The sequence below is a fragment of the Scyliorhinus torazame genome, chromosome 16 (assembly GCF_047496885.1).
Source record: "Scyliorhinus torazame isolate Kashiwa2021f chromosome 16, sScyTor2.1, whole genome shotgun sequence".
In the NCBI taxonomy this organism is placed as follows: Eukaryota; Metazoa; Chordata; class Chondrichthyes; order Carcharhiniformes; family Scyliorhinidae; genus Scyliorhinus; species Scyliorhinus torazame.
This window is the reverse complement of record NC_092722.1, coordinates 31,022,865-31,038,180: the sequence shown is the minus strand read 5'-3', so window position 1 is coordinate 31,038,180 and position 15,316 is coordinate 31,022,865. Positions and strand designations below refer to the sequence as shown.

Sequence of the window (15,316 nt, the reverse complement as noted above, 5' to 3'; positions counted from 1 at the left end):
ACCACATTCACCCCCTGTTAAAAATGAGTCCGGCGGGTGTGACGTGAAACTATATACAATTAGTGCAATTATGTACAGTGGTAGGGAAAGAAAAGTCCATGTTGACGGTCCGGAGTCCGTCAAAGGTTCAGCCGGTCCGGTGCTTTGGTGCTTCGTTGGGAGCGGCGTAACGGTGGCGGCGAAGTCGGTGCTGGCGGTGGTGGAGGTGGCACCGATGGCGGTGGCGGCGGTGCTGATGCTGGCCAGTCATCGGGGAACTCCGGGAGCGTGCCGAAGTCCTCTTCGTCCTCTTGTGCGGAAAAGGGGAGGGGGGAGTGGTCTGGTGGGGTCAAGGAGGCGCGGTGGGAGGTGGGGTGGGGGGGGCGCATTGGTGGGGGGGGTGTTGGGGTGGAACCTGACGGTGCCAGGTCCCTGAGTGAGACAGTATCTTGGCGGCCGTCGGGGAACTCAACGTAGGCATATTGAGGGTTGGCGTGGAGCAGGTAAACACTGTCCACCAAGGGGTCCACCTTGTGGAGTCGGACGTGCCTACGGAGAAGGACCGGTCCTGGAGCAGCGAGCCAAGTCAGGAGCGACACCCTGGACGTGGACTTTCTGGGGAAGGTAAAAACACGTTCATGGGGTGTGTTATTAGTGGCGGTGCACAATAATGACCGGATGGAGTGTAGAGCGTCAGGGAGGACCTCCTGCCAGCGAGAGGCTGGGAGGTTCCTGGACCTTAGGGCCACCTGGACGGCTCTCCAAACTGTCCCATTCTCCCGTTATACTTGCCCTTTTCCCCGGGAGTTGTAGCTGGTCGTCCTGCTGGAGGCTATACCCCTGCTGAACAGGAACTGATGCAGCTCATCGCTCATGAATGAGGATCCCCTGTCACTGTGGATGTAGGCGGGGAAACCAAACAGAGGGAATATGGTGCTGAGGGCCTTGATGACGGTGGCAGACGTCATATCGAGGCATGGGATGGCGAAGGGGAATCTGGAGTACTCATCGACCACACTGAGAATGTACGTGTTACGGTCGGTGGAGGGGAGGGGCCCTTTGAAATCCACGCTGAGGCATTCAAAGGGGCGGGAAGCCTTCACCAGGTGCGCATGGTCTGGCCGGTAGAAGTACGGCTTGCACTCCGCACAGACCTGGCAGTCCCTGGTGACTGTCCTTACTTCCTCGACGAAGGAGGGCAGATTGCGAGCTTTGACCAGATGGTACAATCGAGTGACCCCCGGGTGACAAAGGCTGTCATGTAGGGCCCGGAGTTGGTCCACTTGTGCGCTGGCACAGGTACCTCGGGAGAGGGCGTCTGGGGGCTCGTTGAGTTTACCGGGGCGACACAAGATCTCGTAATTATAGGTGGAGAGCTCGATTCTCAACCGCAAGATTTTATCATTTTTGATCTTGCCCCGCTGTGTGTTATTGAACATGAAGGCTACCGACCGTTGGTCCGTAAGGAGAGTGAATCTCTTACCAGCCAGGTAATGCCTCCAATGCCGCACAGCTTCAACGATAGCTTGGGCCTCCTTTTCTGCGGATGAGTGTCGAATTTCAGAGGAATGAAGGGTGCAGGAAAAGAATGCCACGGGTCTGCCTGCCTGGTTTAGAGTGGCGGCAAGGGCGACGTCTGAAGCGTCGCTTTCTATTTGGAAAGGCAGTGACTCGTCCACTGCGCGCATCCCGGCCTTGGCGATGTCTGCTCTGATGCGGGCGAAAGCATGTTGTGCCTCGGCCGCGAGGGGGAATTGGGTGGACTGAATGAGTGGGCGGGCCTTGTCCGCACAGCTTGGGACCCACTGAGCATAGTAGGAAAAGAACCCCAGGCAGCGTTTGAGGGCCTTGGGGCAGTGGGGGAGGGGAAGTTCCATGAGGGGGCGCATGCGGTCGGGGTCAGGCCCGAGAAGTCCGTTTTGGACTATATAGCCGAGAATGGCTAACCGGGTCGTGCTGAACACACGCTTCTCTTTGTTGTAGGTCAGGTTGAGAAGAGTGGCAGCGCGGAGGAATTTATCAAGGTTGGCATCATGGTCCTGCTGGTCATGGCCGCAGATGGTGACATTATCTAAGTACGGAAAGGTGGCCCGCAAACCGTACTGGTCGACCATTCGGTCCATCTCTCTTTGGAAGACCGAAACCCCATTTGTGACACTGGAAGGGACCCTAAGGAAGTGGTAGAGCTGACCGTCCACCTCGAGGGCAGTGTATGGCCAGTCCGACTTCCGGATGGGGAGCTGGTGGTAGGCGGATTTCAGGTCAATTGTTGAGAAGACCCGGTACTGCGCAATCTGATTGACCATATCAGATATGCCTGGGAAGGGGTACGCATAGAGCTGCGTGTACCGATTGATGGTCTGGCTGTAGTCCACGACCATCCTGTGTTTCTCCCCAGTTTTAACCACTACCACTTGGGCTCTCCAGGGGCTGTTGCTGGCCTTGATAATACCCTCCTTAAGCAGCTGCTGGACTTCAGACCTGATGAAGGTCTTGTCCTGGGTGCTGTACCGTCTGCTCCTAGTGGCAACGGGCTTGCATTCCGCAGTTAGATTGGTAAAAAGGGAGGGGGGATCGACATTGAGGGTTGCAAGACCGCAAACGGTAAGGGGAGGTAAGGGCCGCCAAATTTGAGGGTGAGGCTCTGGAGGTTGCACTGGAAGTCCAGGCCCAACAGGAGTACAGCGCAGAGATTAGGAAGGACATAGAGGCGGAAGTTACTAAATTCTACGCCCTGGACCGTGAGGGTGACTGTACAAAAGCTTCGGATCGGGACGGAGTGGGATCCGGAGGCTAGGGAGATCCTTTGATTGGCAGGGTGGACCGCAAGGGAGCAGCGCCTTACCGTAGCTGGGTGAACAAAGCTTTCGGTGCTCCCGGAGTCCAGCAGGCACGAGGTCGCGTGGCCGTTGATTTTAACCGTCGTCGACGCGGTGGCCAGGTTGTGCGGGCGAGATTGGTCCAGCGTCATCGAAGCGAGCTGCGGGTAGCCATCGGATGCTTCGGGTGGCGAGCATGTGCGGTTCCGATGTCGGGATGTCCGGAGACCCTGTGGGGGCAAGATGGCGGCGCCCATGGTGCGCACATTGCGGGGTCGGGACAAGATGGCGTCGCCCATGGTGCGCACATTGCGGGGTCGGGACAATATGGCGGTGCCCATGGTGCGCACATTGCGAGGTCGGGACAAAATGGCGTCGCCTATGGGGCGCACGTGGCCGAAGGGGGACAAGATGGCGGCGCCCAATGGTCGCACATTGACCTGGGAGGAGAAGGTGGCGGCTCCCATTGTACGTCTGGCGTGGGGGGGGGGGGGCTATAGCGGGCACGATCGCAGCGACTGCATGGGCCTGTCACACAGACGCGAAGTGGCCCTTTTTACTGCGGGCTTTACAAACTGCAGTGCGGGCCGGGCAGTTTTGGCGGGGGTGCTTCTGCTGACCGCAGAAGTAGCAGCGGGGACCCCCGGGGTGCGCGGATCGGCGTGCGGCGCAGGCGTATTGGGAAGGCAGGGCCCCGGCTGAGGAGGTCGCCGACGGGGTCCAGGAGGGGTAGGAAGGAGTAGAAGGGTGGGCAGCGCAGAGGGAGGAGTACGATTGTACGTTAAGGGATGCGACCGTCATGGAGAGCGCCAAGGTTTTCGTCTCTGCCAGTTCGAATGTGGCCCCTTCCAGTAATCGTTCTCGGATGCAGTCCGACGCAATCCCCGTCACGAACGCATCGCGCATGAGGAGGTTCGCGTGTTCATCGGCCGTAACGGCCTGACAGTTACAGTCCTGGACGAGTGGAATTAGGGCTCGCCAGAAGTCTTTGATGGACTCACCAGGTAGTTGCGAGCGGGTGGCGAGTACATGCCTGGCGAAGAGCGTGTTCGCCTTCTGCGCGTAGTGTTCCTTAAGGAGTTCCATTGCTTTTGTGTAATTCGTGGCATCTTGGATCAACAGGTACACACTGGAGCTCAGTCTGGAGTACAGGGCATTTATCTTCTGAGCTTCCGTTGGCGCAGGGTCCGCCGCGTTGATGTAGGTCTCAAAACATGCTAGCCAGTGAGCAAAGTCTTTCCTGGCACCGGGTGAGTGCGGATCCAGCTGCAGGCGATCGGGCGTAATTCGGATATCCATTCTGTGGAAAATCTGACTGTAATAAATTGATGCACGATCAATTGCACAAAGACTAAAGTTGGGTACAACTGTGGCTTTATTACAGTCAGATGCGTGGCCCCCTGCTGCAGCTGGCGAAATGGCAGGGCACTGGAGGTCATGCATATTTATACAGTTGTCCGTGGGCGGAGCCAGCCGGCAGGAGCTACCGGCGAACCTGTAGTGCAGGTCCTACCTTACATCTCCTATTACAGTGGTTCACCACAGGCCCTCTGTTCTTTTTCATGATCTTTGGTACCCTTATCCGAAAATATGTCTGCCGATGACACCAAGCTTTCCCTCCATCACCTCTTTTGATTCTCTACTTTCTCTGTTGTTGCACTGTGTGTCTGACATTTATGTCTTAGTGAACCACAAATTTCTCCTGTTAACAATTGCAAAGATTGAAGCCACCATATTCAGCCTCCATCACAAACTCTGTACCTCTGCCAATGATTATCCTGAGCCTGTACCCCCACTTCCTATCTATAAATCAATCCATGATTCACTCTAATATTTTCCCATGAACTCTCTGACCCTTATCTTGCATATTAACCTTATTCTTATTGAATGCCATTTGGAAATGCAAGCATCTACTCGCTCTCCTTTATCTATCATACAGGTTAGATCTTTAAAAAACTCTAATAAATTTGTCAAACACAATTTCTCTTTTGTAAAGCCATGCTGACTTTGTCCAATCATGCAATAATTTTCTTTTTTTTTTAAATAATATTTTATTGAAAATTTTTGGTCAACCAACACAGTACATTGTGCATCCTTTACACAACATTGTAACAATACAGATAATAATGACCTTTTTTAAATTTAAACAAAAACAACAACAAATAAATAAATATTAAATAACAAAAAATAAAAACTAGCCCTAATTGGCAACTGCCTTGTCTCAGGCCACACACACACACCCCCATCCCTCCCCCCCCCCCCCCCCCCAAGTCCTGGGCCGCTGCTGCTGCCTTCTTTGTTCTCCCCTATCTATCTTTCCGCAAGATATTCGACGAACGGTTGCCACCGCCTAGTAAACCCTTGAGCCGACCCCCTTAGGACGAACTTAATCCGCTCTAACTTTATGAACCCCGCCATATCATTTATCCAGGTCTCCACCCCCGGGGGCTTGGCTTCTTTCCACATTAGCAATATTCTGCGCCGGGCTACTAGGGACGCAAAGGCCAAAACATCGGCCTCTTTCGCCTCCTGCACTCCCGGCTCTTGTGCAACCCCAAATATAGCCAACCCCCAGCTTGGTTCGACCCGGACTCCTACTACTTTCGAAAGCACCTTTGTCACCCCCATCCAAAACCCCTGTAGTGCCGGGCATGACCAAAACATATGGGTATGATTCGCTGGGCTTCTCGAGCACCTCGCACACCTATCCTCCACCCCAAAAAATTTACTGAGCCGTGTTCCAGTCATATGTGCCCTGTGTAATACCTTAAACTGAATCAGGCTTAGCCTGGCGCACGAGGACGACGAGTTTACCCTGTTTAGGGCATCTGCCCACATCCCCTCCTCAATCTCCTCCCCTAGCTCTTCTTCCCATTTCCCTTTTAGTTCGTCCATCATAGTCTCCCCTTCGTCTCTCATTTCCCTATATATATCCGACACCTTACCGTCCCCCACCCATTTCTTTGAGATGACTCTGTCCTGCACCTCTTGTGTCGGGAGCTGCGGGAATTCCCTCACCTGCTGCCTCGCAAAAGCCCTCAATTGCATGTACCTGAATGCATTCCCTTGGGGCAACCCATATTTCTCGGTCAGCGCTCCCAGACTCGCAAACTTCCCATCCACAAATAGATCTTTCAATTGCGTTATACCTGCTCTTTGCCACATTCCATATCCCCCATCCATTCCCCCCGGGGCAAACCTATGGTTGTTTCTTATCGGGGACCCCCCCAGTGCTCCGGTCTTTCCCCTATGTCGTCTCCACTGTCCCCAAATCTTCAGTGTAGCTACCACCACCGGACTCGTGGTATAGTTCCTTGGTGAGAACGGCAATGGGGCTGTCACCATAGCCTGCAGGCTGGTCCCCCTACAGGACGCCCTCTCTAATCTCTTCCACGCCGCTCCTTCCTCCTCTCCCATCCACTTACTCACCATTGAAATATTAGCGGCCCAATAATACTCACTTAGGCTCGGTAGTGCCAGCCCCCCCCTATCCCTACTACGCTGTAAGAATCCCTTCCTCACTCTCGGAGTCTTCCCGGCCCAAAAAAACCCATGATACTCTTTTCTATCCTTTTGAAAAAACCCTTCGTGATCACCACCGGGAGACACTGAAACACAAAAAGGAATCTCGGGAGGACCACCATCTTAACTGCCTGCACCCTCCCTGCCATTGACAATGCTACCATATCCCATCTCTTGAAATCTTCCTCCATCTGTTCCACCAACCGCGTCAAATTTAGCCTGTGCAATGTGCCCCAATTCTTAGCTATCTGGATCCCCAGGTAACGAAAGTCTCTTGTTACCTTCCTCAACGGTAGGTCTTCTATTTCTCTACTCTGCTCCCCTGGATGCACCACAAACAGCTCACTCTTTCCCATGTTCAATTTATACCCTGAAAAATCCCCAAACTCCCCAAGTATCCGCATTATTTCTGGCATCCCCTCCGCTGGATCCGCCACATATAGTAGCAGATCATCCGCATATAAAGATACCCGGTGTTCTTCTCCTCCCCTAAGTATTCCCCTCCATCCCTTGGAACCTCTCAGCGCTATCGCCAGGGGCTCAATTGCCAGTGCAAACAGTAATGGGGACAGAGGACATCCCTGCCTTGTCCCTCTATGGAGCCGAAAATATGCCGATCCCCGTCCATTCGTGACCACACTCGCCACTGGGGCCCTATACAACAGCTGCACCCATCTAACATACCCCTCTCCGAACCCAAATCTCCTCAACACCTCCCACAGATAATCCCACTCCACTCTATCAAATGCTTTCTCGGCATCCATCGCCACTACTATCTCCGTTTCACCCTCTGGTGGGGCCATCATCATTACCCCTAACAACCTCCGTATGTTCGTGTTCAGCTGTCTCCCCTTCACAAACCCAGTTTGGTCCTCATGAACCACCCCTGGGACACATTCCTCTATTCTCATTGCCATTACCTTGGCCAAGACCTTGGCATCTACATTGAGGAGGGAGATTGGTCTGTAGGACCCGCATTGTAGCGGATCCTTTTCCTTCTTTAAAAGAAGCGATATCGTTGCTTCTGACATAGTCGGGGGCAGTTGTCCCCTTTCCTTTGCCTCGTTGAAGGTCCTCGTCAGTAGCGGGGCGAGCAAGTCCAAATATTTTCTGTAAAATTCAACTGGGAATCCGTCCGGTCCCGGGGCCTTTCCCGTCTGCATGTTCCTAATTCCTTTCACCACTTCTTCTACCGTGATCTGTGCTCCCAATCCCATCCTTTCCTGCTCTTCCACCTTGGGAATTTCCAGCCGATCCAAAAACTCCATCATTCTCTCCCTCCCATCCGGGGGTTGAGCTTCATACAATTTTTTATAAAATGTCTTAAACACTTCATTCACTCTCTCCGCTCCCCGCTCCGTCTCTCCATCTTCGTCTCTCACCCCCCCTATTTCCCTCGCTGCTCCCCTTTTCCTCAATTGGTGTGCCAGCAATCTGCTCGCCTTCTCTCCATATTCATACTGTACACCCTGCGCCTTCCTCCATTGTGCCTCTGCAGTGCCTGTGGTCAGCAAGTCAAATTCCACATGCAGCCTTTGCCTTTCCCTATACAGTCCCTCCTCCGGTGCTTCCGCATACTGTCTGTCCACCCTCAAAAGTTCTTGCAACAACCGCTCCCGTTCCTTACTCTCCTGCTTCCCTTTATGTGTCCTTATTGATATCAGCTCCCCCCTAACCACCGCCTTCAACGCCTCCCAGACCACTCCCACCTGAACCTCCCCATTGTCATTGAGTTCCAAGTACTTTTCAATGCATCCCCTCACCCTTAAGCACACCCCCTCATCCGCCATTAGTCCCATATCCATTCTCCAGGGTGGACGCCCTCTTGTTTCCTCCCCTATCTCCAAGTTTACCCAGTGTGGGGCATGATCCGAAATGGCTATAGCCGTATATTCCGTTCCCCTCACCCTCGGGATCAATGCCCTACCCAACACAAAAAAGTCTATGCGTGAATAGACTTTATGGACATAGGAGAAAAACGAGAACTCCTTACTCCTAGGTCTACTGAATCTCCACGGGTCCACCCCTCCCATCTGCTCCATAAAATCCTTAAGCACCTTGGCTGCTGCCGGCCTCCTACCAGTCCTGGACTTCGACCTATCCAGCCTTGGTTCCAACACCGTGTTAAAGTCTCCCCCCATTATCAGCTTTCCGGTCTCTAGGTCTGGGATGCGTCCTAGCATTCGCCTCATAAAATTGGCATCGTCCCAATTCGGGGCATACACGTTTACCAACACCACCATCTCTCCCTGTAATTTGCCACTCACCATCACGTATCTGCCCCCGTTATCCGCCACTATAGTCTTTGCCTCGAACATTACCCGCTTCCCCACTAATATAGCCAACCCCCTGTTTTTCGCATCCAGCCCCGAATGGAACACCTGCCCTACCCATCCTTTGCGCAACCTAACCTGATCTATCAGTTTCAGGTGCGTTTCCTGTAACATGACCACATCTGCTTTAAGTTTCTTAAGGTGTGCGAGTACTCGTGCCCTCTTTATCGGCCCGTTAAGCCCCCTCACGTTCCACGTGATCAGCCGAGTTGGGGGGCTTCCCACCCTCCCCCTTGCCGGTTAGCCATCATCTTTTTCCAGCTTCTCGCCCAGTTCCCACGCGGCTGTATTTCTCCCAGACGGTGCCCTCCCGCCCATCCTTTCCCGCACCCACTCCCCCCTTTCCCCAGCAGCAGCAACCCAGTAATTCCCCCCCTCCCCCCCCCCCGCTAGACCCCCCGCTAGCGTAATTACTCCCCCCATGTTGCTCCCAGAAGTCAGCAAACTCTGGCTGACCTCGGCTTCCCCCCGTGATCACGGCTCGCCCCGTGCGGCGCCCCCTCCTTCCTGCTTCTCTATTCCCGCCATAATTATCATAGCGCGGGAACCAAGCCCGCGCCTCTCCCTCGGCCCCGCCTCCCATGGCCAACGCCCCATCTCCTCTCCCTCCCCACCTCCCCCCATCACCACCTGTGGGAGAAAGAAAAGTTACCATACCGCAGGATTAATCATACAATCCCTCTTCGCCCCCCCCCCCCCCCACTCGTCCCACCACTTTGTCCAAACGTTCATTTTCGTAGTCCAATCATTCCAATTTTTCTTCTACAATAAAAGTCCACGCTTCATCCGCCGTCTCAAAGTAGTGGTGCCTCCCTTGATATGTGACCCACAGTCTTGCCGGTTGCAGCATTCCAAACTTTATCTTTTTTTTGTGAAGTACCGCTTTGGCCCGATTAAAGCTCGCCCTCCTTCTCGCCACCTCCGCACTCCAATCTTGATAGACGCGGATCACCGCGTTCTCCCATTTACTACACCGAGTTTTCTTCGCCCATCTAAGGACCATTTCTCTATCCTTAAAACGGAGAAATCTCACCACTATGGCTCTGGGAGCTTCTCCTGCTCTCGGTCCTCGCACCATAACTCGGTATGCTCCCTCCACCTCCAACGGACCCGTCGGGGCCTCCACTCCCATTAACGAGTGCAGCATCGTGCTCACATATGCCCCGACGTCCGCCCCCTCCACACCTTCAGGAAGGCCAAGAATCCTCAAGTTGTTCCTCCTTGCGTTATTTTCCAGTGCCTCCAACCTCTCCACAGATCGTTTCTGGTGTGCCTCCTGTATCTCCGACTTCACCACCAGGCCCTGTATGTCGTTTTCATTCTCTGCTGCTTTCGCCTTCACGACCCGAAGCTCCTGCTCCTGGGTCTTTTGTTCCTCTTTCAGCCCTTCAATCGCCTGTAATATCGGGGCCAACAACTCTTTCTTCATTTCCTTTTTTATCTCCTCCACGCAGCGTTTCAAAAACTCTTGTTGTTCAGGGCCCCATATGAAACTGCCACCTTCCGACGCCATCTTGGTTTCTGCTTGCCTTCCTTGCCGTTGTTCCAAAGGATCCGCTGCAATCCGGCCACTTTCCTCTCCTTTTTCCATCCGTGTCCAGGGGGAACACCCTTCTGGTTTACCGCACGGTGTTTTCAGCCGTTAAAATTGCCGTTGGGGCTCCTATCAAGAGCCCAAAAGTCCGTTTCACAGGGAGCTGCCGAAACGTGCGACTCAGCTGGTCATCGCCGCACCCGGAAGTCATGCAATAATTTTCTAAGTATGTTGTTAATATTTTCTTGATAATAGACTCCAGTATTTTCCCAGCAACTGATGTCAGGCTTTCTGGCCTGTAGTTCTCTATTTTCACTCTCTCTCCTTTCCTGAATAGTGGTTTTCCAACTTCCAATCTACTAGGACCATCTAGAATTTAGGGAATTTTGGAAAATCATAACCAGTGCATCCATAATCTCTACAGCTACCTCTTTCAGAACCTTGGGTTACAGACCATCAGGTCCTGGAGATTTGCCAGCTTTTAGTCATAGGAACATCAGGGCAGGATTGGGCCATTTGACCCTTTGAGCCTTCTCCACCATCCAATAAGATCATGGTTAATCTGGCTATGGTCTCAGCTCCACTTTCCTGTCTGCCCCTGCAAACCTTGACTCCCTTGCTGAACAAAAATTTGTCTAACTCTGCTTTGAATAAATTCAAAGAGCCAGCCTCCATTACTTTCTGGAAGAGAATTCCAGACATCATCGACCCTTTGGGAGTAAAAGTTTCTCCTAATCTCTGCCTAAAAAAGAACACCTCTTATTGTTAAACTATGTTCCCTAGTTTTAGTCTCTCGCAGAAGAGGAAACATCCTCCAGGTATCCACTCTATCAAGTCTACTCTGAATTTTATATGTTTCAGTAAGATCACCTTTCATTCTTCTGAACTCCAGTGGGTATTGTTACGACTAGACCCCAGAACAGGCCCCCCAAATCTGTTATCCCGGATGAGATCCCTCAATTTGTTAAATTCCAGCTGGGATACCCCCCAAATTGTTTTGCCCACAGGTGAGGAGGGATGAACTGACTCCCTTTCTTTATTCAACCCCTTCGGTTGGTCACAACAAGATTACTACTCCCAATATATTTAAATTTTACAAGGAGCCAAATTAACCAGGATTTCTTAACTTAACGAAGGAGTGAGTTTATTCACTACTAAACGTGAGGAATATACTAAAACACATGCATATATAGTCACACAGGTTAGAGATGAGAACTGAGTCCCAAAATGTTAAAAATAAGGGGCTGAATTCTTCGCCGTCGGGATTCTCCGTTTTGCTGGCAGCCCAGGGGGTTCCCAACGGCGTGGGCCTGCCCCACAATGGAAAACCCCATTGACCGGCCGGCGAAACGGAGAATCCCAATGTCGTGCCACACCAGAAATCTGGTGCGGCAGGGCGGAGAAACCCGGCCAAGATTTACAATCAGTCTTTGACTTGTCTGGAAGGGGGTTAGATGATGGAACATTCTGGTTGTTTTTAGATTTGTGATTCCAGTAGCGCTGAACTTCAACAGTTGAATAGTTGGTTTTGAGATTCTAGCATTCTGCAACTTAGCTGAGAAGTTGTCTGGCTTTTTCAGCTGTAGGTTTCCTGACTTGGCTTGCTTTGCAATCAGAATGAGAGTGTTGCCTGCAAATCTTTGCAGGGGTATCTGCTGCTATCTTTCTCTTGTGCCGCACATACTGATACACCCAGCACGAGTTCACATTGCAGTTGGCTTTTATTCCAGCCTCTTGTATGTTCCTGGAATGCACTAACCGGATAGGACATTACTTACAGTATATCATTCCTGCTGAGATGATAATCAGCTTCCTGCATTATCTGCACAGGAAATGGCAATTAGTTTCTATATGGCTTTTGTGCCTTTGATCTACCTGTCTTTCTCTTAGTATCACCTATCCGGAGCAATTCACGCAGTGACTCAATTTACACCCCAGAATTTACAACCACAGCCGTCTTTTTAAAACTACATGTCTTATTAAAAGTCCAAATATGTCCATAGTAATTCAGGGTTTTCCTTTATCTTCATGACAGTGTGGGCCCAACCTGTTCAATCTTTCTTCATAAAGCAACTCCTTTATCCCAGGCATGAGTACAATGAACCTTCTCTGAACTGCTTCTGAAGGGATTATCTTTTTTTAAATAAGGAGCCCAAAACTACGCACAGTACTCCAGATATGGGGCAGGATTCTCCATTGGCTAACGCCGTAATCGGGAAACGGATTGGGCAAAAAATAGGTTCCAACAGCCAAATCGCAGCAGGTGCCGATTTGACGTCAAATTGCAATTCTCTGTCACCTTGACAACGGGATCAATGCGGTCCGGAATGCATGTACAGTAAACACTATTTGTATATCATTAGCGGGCTTGCCCCAGTATGCTCTGGGGCTTCCGCGATTCTCTGCCTGCTAAGGGACGAGTTCCCGAACGGGCGGTTCACTTGTGCTTTTAAAAATCGGCAAACTGCCATCGTGGCTGCTGAGTGAACGAGAGGGGGTGTGGAAAGTGTCCAACATCGCCATAGTTTTCTGAAAGTTGTGCCGCTGGCCCGGGGGGCTTCTGCCAGGGTCGGGGGGAGTAGCAGGGAGTGGCCTGTGGGATCAGGGTGGACGGGCATGGAACTCCATTGCCGCAGCCAGAAAGGCAGCCATGCAGCTGAGCTGCGCACACCGCTAACAGCCCACTGTGAACTTAGGGAAACGGGTCATATAGGTGTCCCCCCAGGCCAACCCCCCTAGGTTTCCTCTGACCCCAGCCAACCCATCAGCTGTATGGGCACACTCCAGCACAACCAATGCCATCTTGTTGGCTGGGATGAGTGTGTGCGGGAGTGTAATGTATATATGTGGCTGCAGCTTGTCAGCCTCCCGAGTGTCAATCACGGACCTGGCGAATCCCGTACTGTTTTCCTTTTTTTTTGAAAATATTTTATTACGAAATTTATAGTTTTAACATTTTTAACATTCGAAACAGAGAGATCCAACACACGTAAAAACCCCACAATAGCACACCCAACTCCCCCATCAACCTAATTACCCATACACTAGATTCCCTGCCCTTATACATCACTTCCATGCCTCCCCTTTCCACCCCCCCCCCACGCCTCCCTCCCCCCCTGCTGACGGTCAATTTTCCTTGAAGAAGTCGATGAACGGCTGCCACCTCCCAGCGAACCCCTGTAGTGAACCCTTAAGGCAAACTTAATTTTCTCTAGCCTAAGAAACCCTGCCATGTCACTGACCCAAACCCCCGACTTTGGAGGCTCCGAGTCCCGCCTACCCAGCAGAGTCAGTCTCCAGGCCACCAGGGAGGCAAAGGCCAAAACGTCAGCCTCTCTCCCCATCGGGGTTCCCGGGTCTTCCGACACTCTAAATATCGCCATCTCTGGACTCGGAGTCACTCTCTCTCCAGGACCTCTGACTTGACATCTGAAAATCCCTGCCAATATCCTCTCAGTCTCGGACATGCCAAAAACATATGTACATGGTTCGCAGGACTTCCCCCACAGCGCCCATACCTGTCCTCCACCTCCTCAAAAAACCTGCTCATCTGGGTCACAGTCATGTGAGCCCTGTGGACCAACGTAAACTGGATCAGACTAAGCCTGGCACACAACGAGGATGCATTGACTCTCCTCAGGGCCTTCTCCCACAACCCGACTTCCATCTCCCCTCCCAGCTCTTCCTCTCACTTCCTCTTCATCTCCCCAATTGGGACCCTTTCCCACTCCATCAGCTCTTTCTATATTTCCGAGACCCTCCCTTCCCCAACTCCTGTCCCACACTGTTTTTCATTGGAATTGATTGTGTTCCACATGGCGCTGGTGCAAGCCCCTCCAAAGTCGCTGAACCGGTCCAGGTCCGGCGGCAGTTTTGCTGTCGTGAAAGTCCATGAATCCTGCCCCAGCGTCAACACTTAGTCTTCAGGAACGGAGAATCCAGCCCGTGGTCTCACCAAGGCCCTGTACATCTATGGTAAAACTTCCCAACTTTTATATTCCATTCCTCTTGCAATAAACGCTACCATTCCATTTGTCTTTCTAATCACTTCTTGTACCTACATACTAACTAATGTGATTCATGTACCAGGACACCTAGATCCCTCTGTACCGCCAAGATCGGCAATCTTTGTCCGCTTAAAAAGTATACTGCCTTTCTATTCTTCTGCCGAAGTCTTAGTCCCTTAAGTTCTCCAACGCTTTTTCTCTGATATTAATGACTTCAGGTTCCTCACTCTTATCAGACCCTTGAATGCCTTTATTTCAAGCATATAATTTGTCTACAGTGAAGACAAACGCAAAGGGCTGGATTCTCCATTTCAGCGGCCAAGTGCCGGCTCAAACGGAAATTTTGTGGGCGTGTTACGACACCAAAATCGGCACTGAACCCCCACCGATTCCAAGACCGGGAAGGGGCTAGCAGCAGCGCCAGGTGAAAATGTAGGCTCCCGTGCCGAAAACGGGCAGAGAATGGCCGGGTCCTTGGCCACGCATGCGCAAGGCGACAACCTGCAGCGGTCGCTCAGTACAACATGGCGCCGGCCATGTGCAGACCCGATCCTCCATCTGCGACCCCACAGGCCACCCCCTGGCCACCGTCCACCAGTACCCCAGCCCTCGCGGAAGCCCCCCCCCCCCGGCCAGTGGCACAGATCCTGGCCGAGTGTGGCGGCGCTGGTTACAGTCCGCAGCCGCCACGCAGGGTTCCTGACCGCTGAGACCACACGTCACCCACGCAGTCAGGGACTCAGCCCATCGGGGGCTGAGCATCGCAGGAGGGCCTGCCGATGACACGCCAATGCCATTGCAATGATTATGCCACTTCCAAGAGAGCGGAAATGGCTGACCGGTGTTAAACTGGCGCCGGCCCCGATTTGGGCGTCGGAGTGGATTCTCCGCCAAATCGGCAATTACGATATCCGTGTCGGTCAACGGAAAATCCCGTCCAAAATATTTGTTCAGTATCTTTCCCATTTCTTCATTTTCCATGATAATTTCTCATGTCTCTGCCTCTTAAGGGAACAATGTATTCTTTCGCTACTCTCATTATATACTTGGAAAAGCTCTTACAATCTGTTTTTATATTCCTGGCTAGTTTACTCTCAAATTCTATTTTTTCCCTTTTATTAA

The 15,316-nt window shown here is 52.1% G+C and overlaps 1 protein-coding gene across 2 annotated transcripts in view; it reads left to right on the top strand.

Annotated features, from left to right (window-relative positions):
• LOC140392660 (matrix remodeling-associated protein 8-like) overlaps window positions 1-15,316 on the top strand; it is a 142,973-nt gene that overhangs the window by 34,186 nt on the left and 93,471 nt on the right. The window lies entirely within an intron of this gene.